The sequence below is a fragment of the Myodes glareolus genome, chromosome 14, assembly GCF_982192425.1.
Source record: "Myodes glareolus chromosome 14, mMyoGla1.1, whole genome shotgun sequence".
Lineage (NCBI taxonomy): Eukaryota > Metazoa > Chordata > Mammalia > Rodentia > Cricetidae > Myodes > Myodes glareolus.
In genome coordinates, this window is record NC_142039.1 from 17,997,134 (window position 1) to 18,003,877 (window position 6,744).

Here is a 6,744-nt window from a genome sequence, read left to right on the forward strand (position 1 = left end):
AAAGACAGACAACACATTGAGAAACATTTACTCTTGGAAATCGCCAGAGCTTGCAGCAGGCAGTAGTGGTAGAAACCTTCAGCCATCTTTGCCGGCTCTGCTCCTGACTCCTCCCTCTCCCTTGAATTACCAATCACTTCCTTAGTAAGGACCGAGCCAGGACAGACACCAGCCTTGCTGCCAAGAGGTTAAATCAATTTTGAGCAGAGGACACCCGTCACCCCAAGACACAGTATTGACACTAAGCTATAGAACTTACTAGAAAACAATCGAAAGAAAGTCTAGGCTCTGTACACCAGAGGATGTGGTCCTGTCTAGGCTGAGGAGTCACCCGCTGTGAACGGCACAGACAGGCTCACAAGGACAGTCAGAGGCACAGTGGATTCTTCGGCCATCTTTGTCAGCTCTGCTCCCCACTTCACCCTCTTCCTTGGATTTGACCTGTGTGCAAGTGAAGGTTTTGATGTCCAGCTCAATAAAGTCTCACATCTTCTGACAACTTCATGTGTAAACTATCATCATTTGCTTTCCTCTTTTTGTGAGGTCCTGAGGATGGAAACCAGGGCCTTATGCCTGCACTTGTGTGCGGGTGCCCTGTCACCAGTCACAGATCGATGGCGTCATAGGGTCCTTCCTTTCCTCTCGGTTTTGTCTTCAAAACTATATTCGTTTCTACTGGGGTGGCGTGTCTATTATTTAGCCCTTGCTGTCCTGGAAATCACCATGTCGAACAGCCTGGCCTAGAACTCATAGAGATCCACCTGCCTCGGCCTCTGGAGGGCTGGGATTAAAGGTGTATGCCGCTTTGCCTGACTTTCAACATCGTACTCTGAAAGCAGTTATTGAGGTGGTTCAAGAACTTGCCTTCCAAAAATTCAGACTGATTTTGGGGTTCTGTTCCTCTCCAGAATTAGGGTGATGATGAAAATGTACATTTTTTTAATCCCCATGAGGTGGGGACCAAAGTATTTCTTTAAAATACAACCAAATAGCACTCCGTATCTATAAATTGTGGTCTGATCTCACCTGCATGCCTTCTTGGACTTCAGATTGGTGTGATCAGTTGTATAGAGGAATTTTTCTTTCTCTGTCTCTCTATTTCTATGTCTCTCTGTCTGTCTGTCTGTCTGTCTCTCTCTCTCTCTCTGTGTGTGTGTGTGTGTAAGCATGAATGAACGAGAGAAACTCTCAGTTTTGTACGATGAAGGAATCTGGCAGCCATCTACCTTGTAAGTTAAGAACCCAATGTTTCTTATCTCCTTAACACTTTGTCCTACAAAAGCAAGTGCAAGGTGTACCCGAAGAGCCAGGTGCACACTTTACAATGCCCAGTATAAAATGAAAACAAAACTAAACAAAAGTCAAGCTATCAACTGCAGGTCTTTAAACTCCACGTGAGGCCCTGCTGCCTGGGCAGATCACATGCCCAGAACGTGCAAGTGTGTCTCCTGACACGACACAGCTCTCACGGAAAGATCACCCCTTCCCAGGTGACAGACTTCACTGGAAGAATTTCCCATCATCCACTCCTCATCATTAATCGCCTTCTCCACAGCCATTCTCTGGAGACTTGCCCCAGTTCTCCGGGTTTCTAAACATTGGCTCCAGTTTCCTGTTTATCTGTAGCTGGGAGGTGTGGGTGAGGCTTGCTTCGGTGAGCATAGTAAACACGTCTCTGTCATGGCCTCTCCCACCTGGCTCCTCCTTTTGCGGCTCACTAACTTCTTGAACTCAGCCGGGCGTGGTAGGAAACTCATAAAGGTCCCGTGAAACAGAACGAGTGGCAGGAATTCTTGGCATGTGTTTCCTCTCTAGCCAATCCTTTTTGGTTTAGTGGGTTCTGAAGGGTAGATGGAGGTAACTCACCTGCTGGGTAGTGCCAGGTGCCAGCCACTCCTGTGAACCCTGCCTCCCTGGCACTGGCTCAGAAAGACCGATTACACCGTCAGCTCAGCTTCTCTCTTGATTCTTTCTCAGTCTTAGCCTCTTTGCCTGTTTTTGATTAACAGGAACAATGGGCGCTGGCACCATGCCTTGGGGTGGACACAGAGTCTTTTGGATGTTAGAATGCTTCGTTTTGCCTACCCAGGTTCCCTTCAAGCAGGCTAAAAGGCAAGGATAAAGACTCTCCTCTCTAGCCTTTTTCAGAGATTGCCCAAGCTGCACCCTAACCCCAAAGTTCAAGCCCCTTCCTTCTGACGCTCTAGGCCACACTGTGGGTAAAGGTGATGGAGGGCATCAGATGCGTGCAGAGCACGGTGGTAAGTGACCACTTCTAGAGGAAGTCCTCTGTTGCTGTGTCGGAGCTTCTAGGATGACCTTGAACCCTGGATCTCCCAGGAGAACGGTTGAGACAGCAAGGGCTTGAGAGCTCTAGAGATATACATTCACCTTCTCCACATCTTCATCCCCCAAGCTTGTGATTGTGCTGATTTACTTAGCAGAAGAAACTTTTACACCTGATTAAGTGAAGGCTCCTGGTGTAGGGAGACTGCCTGGGTTATGCGGGTGTGTGTGTGTGAGGGGGGGTCTGATGTAATCCCAAGATCCTTGTCAAGGGGAGGCAGGCTCGAGTATAAGGTGTGACCAGGAAACAGAAACTAGAATGGCGCAATTGCTAATTGATTCCTGAGGAAAAGAATGTTGGCAGTTTCTAGAAGCTGGTCAAGGGTGAGGTAAGGAAACACAATTATTTCTCTTGCATCTTCCAGAAGGAATGCAGCTTTGTCCACACCTACACAGGGGAGTGAAACCCACTCCAGAACTGAAAGGCAATCCCGATCTCGGTGGTTAAGTCTTTAAGTTTGCAGTTGGTCATAGCAGCAACCAGAAGCTAATATGCTCTACACCTATCCTTAGAGAGTTTTCTGACTCTTCAACTGGTGATTCCCCACCCCACCCCATGCCCATTTTTATTAATAGATCATCAACTTCTGCAAACTTACGGCTGGAATTTCATCTTATTTCCATGCCGAGCCATGAACAGTGACAAAGCTAACCATTGACGGCTCAGAGATAACTAAGCTTTTATAGCTCACTTTCTTTGACAGGCAGAATATAAATAGATGCACTCTAGAATGCACAATGGCTTTAGTCACTATGGAATTTAAACGGGATCTTGAAGGATGTACAAATCCCGACGCAGTAAGGGTGAGCTGAGATGCTGTGCAACTGTTCAAGGGTTCCCAGGGCTGCATCTCCGCCACTAGTTGAATCTTGCACTGACACCAAATGCAGACACTAAGTGACTCAGGGGCTGTGCACAGGAACCCAAAGGCAGGAAAATACTGAAGGTGGCTGAGAGTATCCAGCCCAGGAAGGACTTTACCTCTCAGGAGCTCTAGACTGGTACCACCCCCAGTGCTCACACGGCTGACTTTGTCCTCTGTGTCGCATTTGGCACCGCAAGTGGCAGTGTCTCCACCGCCTACGATAGTGATGAAGCCTCTAAGGCTGCATCAAGCCCCAAGTCCACGAAGGACTTGGTTCCCCTGGCAAAAGCTTCCCATTCAAATCCCCCAATAGGTCCGCTCCAAACAATCTGCTTAGCTGGATCCACAGCCTCAGCATCTGTCTTGTTGCTCTCGGGACCCCAGTTCAAGCCCAGCCAGCCAGCAGGTACAGCAGAAGCCACAGCAGCTTGGCCTGTCCTGGGTTCTCATCAAGTGTGTCAGCAGTGACAAAGTCAGCAGGCAAGGGAATCTTCGCACCATTTTCTTAGCTTTAGACACGAGATCTTTGACGATCTTGGCTCCTTCTTCCTCACCCAGGCAAGCGCCAGTCTCCATGTTGTCGAGCACCTTGAGAAAGGTAAAGGCCATTCCACCGCCAGTGATCGTCTCATGACTTTGTCCAGCCTGTTATTGATCAACTGGATCTTGTCCTCAACTTTTACTCCTCCCAAGATAGCCAGGAAGAGTCGCTCGGGACTCTCCAAAGCTTTGGCAAAGTAGTTCGGCTCCGTCTTCCTCAAAATTCTACCAGCGTTCTGTGGCAGATTCACACCCACCATGGAGCTGTGGGCTCGGTGTGCAGTCCCCAAAGCATCGCTGACACAGACATCCCCAAGTTTGGACCGTGAGGCTCGGAAAGCATCCATCTTGGCCGACTCAGCTTTAATCTTCTTCCCAGAAGCATCCTTTCCCTTCCCTTCCTCCTCTACGTGAAAGTGAGGGTTCTCCAGCAGGATAGCAGTGCCAGCTGCTGGGTTGGCACAGACACTCTCTACTTCTGGGCTCACACAATTCTTTATGAACAGAACTTGTCAGGCATGGGAACACCATCAGCTGGCCCAGGTGGCTCATAAGGACTTGGCTCCATTGTCCAAGCTGAATTTGATGCTTGGGACAGCAGCCTTGATCCTTTGGTTATTTGTTATCTGGTTGCTTTTCATAGGAACATGGAAGTCCACCCTCATCACGATCTGCTTCCCCTTCACGTTCAGCTTGTTCAAAGTCAGCTCGTCAGACATCGACTTTTTGGCAACGCAGTAGGTTCCAAAGGCCCAGACCTGAGGAAGATCTCAACTGGTCCATTTCTTTCTCCTTCTAAGGTGTTTTTCTTTCGGGAGCATCGTGCAAGCACACAAAATATTTAAAAGAACATCTAAAGTAGCTATGTACGTTTTCCGCTGAAATCCTATGTGCAAGTCTAACACAAAACAGAAGTGCAGCTTCTTTGTTAAGTTGGAGACCTGCAGCAGATGAAGCGGAGGTAGCAATGATGAGAAGGCAGGCACTGTGTGTATAAGATTGACTGATAACCACCCACGCAGACACTCACGTCTCTTTTAAATGGGGTAGAGTTTGAAGTACCATCATTATGAATGAGGTGTGTGGGTCTATTTTATTTGTGGCGCTCAAGGCGATATGAAAGAATAGACCTCATCTTCAAGCAATTTCTTTTCCAAGAGTCTCATTTCAAATCTCTTCCTGTCGGGAAGCTTAAGCAGCAAGGTCGTGTCCCCTTCTTCCACGTTGGTTTTAGTCATAGCTAGTTTCTCATAACTATTAAAGTTGGCGTTTGTAGTCTCCTGAGCCTCTGGGGAAGTCCCTCACCCAGTGCCTTCCCCCATTCGGTGTTTTCCTGTTCACCTCAGAGTCCAGTTCAGCAGGGAGCAGGCTCAGAGATCCCCTTGCAGCTCCCTGTTGTTGGCGTCTGGAGTAGAGGACATCCTTAGACAGGGAGATCAAATAGCCCAAGGGTAAAGAGGGCCTTTTCTGTCGGCACCGCACCGACATCCTCTGGGAGGAGGCCAAGGGCAACATCAACACAGCCGGGCTGTGAAATCAAAGCCCCGGTTAAAAATAAGCAAACAAACGGAGTGGGCTAGGATTACTACTCCTTTATTAAAAGCAACTGAGGACAAGACAAAACAAACACAAACGTGGAGGAGGGTTATTAAATGTGAATTCATCTTGTAGAGGGAAATTGCTAACGTGGTCACTTCCTGGAAGGCTACAGAAAGCAAACTGAAACTCACGTATAGGTAATATTCCTTTAGCGCTGGTATAACAAGCATCGACTTAGGAACATGCTAAGAGTGTAAGTTCCTGGGGGCAGGGGGATGCGTTAGTGGCTAAGGACTGGCTGTGGAAATGTGAGGATTCAAGTTCAGATCCCCAGAACCCACTCAAATGCTGGGTAGGCGTGGCCCCCCTCCTGCAATCCCAGCCTCTGAAGGCAGAGGCCGGGAATCTAAGGGCCTTTGGCTAGAGCAGTGGTTCTCACCTTCCTAATGCTGCAGCGGCCCTTTAGCACAGTTCCTCCTGTGGTGGCCCTGACCCCAAGAATTCTTTCGTTGCTGCTCCGTAACTGTAATTTTGCTACTGTCATGAGTCATATTGTAAATATCTGGTATGCAGACTATTTGATCTGTGATTCCCAAAGGGGTCTTGACCCACGGATTGAGACCTGCTGGGCTAGTGAGAGTAAACATATCAACGGGCTTCGTTTTGATCGAGAGACCCTGTCTCCACTCTTTAGCGTCCTCCTTTAACCCTCTCGCCCCCCTGTCGCCCACCAGCTCTGACCGCCCGGCTGCCAAGCAGGCCAACTGAGACTCGCAGTCATGGCTGGTCCACGTGACTCAGGCCAAACTCGGAGTCTGCAGCAAGTTGCTTACTTCCTGAGAGTAACTCTGGTCCCCACAAGGAAGGGAGGCAAGCTCGTGATCTTTGCCTCCCAGGTTCTTTTCTTTCACGCTGGCTCTCCTGCTGTTTTGTCCCTACTCCCTCTGGTTCCTCTGTGACTTTTCCTGGCACGTATGGATGGGTCTGTGTGGGTGTTCAGAACTCATTACCTCTGGGCTGGATCCCTGGGCAAATGGCGTCTTTCCTGAGCAAGGATGACTCTAATTTGAGGGGTGATTACAAAAGAAAGCTGGAACCCACCTCCCACTGCCATATAGATACAGAGCAGGTATGTCTGGTCAGTGTACAATTTACACAGTCCAGCCTTTCTCTCTCCTGGCCCTGGCCACCCTGCATCTCATCTGCAGCCGCCTTGCCATTCTGATGCTATTCTGGCCCTTGTCTCAGGAAAGGAACTTTCATCCTCCCCAAAACTAACACTCACTGGGCAGCCTTCCAGTAGCAGGGTCATCTCTCTTTCCCACTTTCAGTGCATATGTGAGACATATATAGAATAAGACATGTACAGGGGCTGGAGAGATGGATCATAGGTTAAGAGCATTGGCTGTTCTTCTAGGGGTTCTGGGTTCAATTCCCAGCAACCACATGTGGG

The 6,744-nt window shown here is 48.8% G+C and overlaps 1 pseudogene; it reads right to left on the bottom strand.

Annotated features, from left to right (window-relative positions):
- Positions 1-327: 327 nt before the first annotated feature.
- LOC125417582 (phosphoglycerate kinase 1 pseudogene) lies at positions 328-4,626 on the bottom strand (annotated as a pseudogene).
- Positions 4,627-6,744: the final 2,118 nt, after the last annotated feature.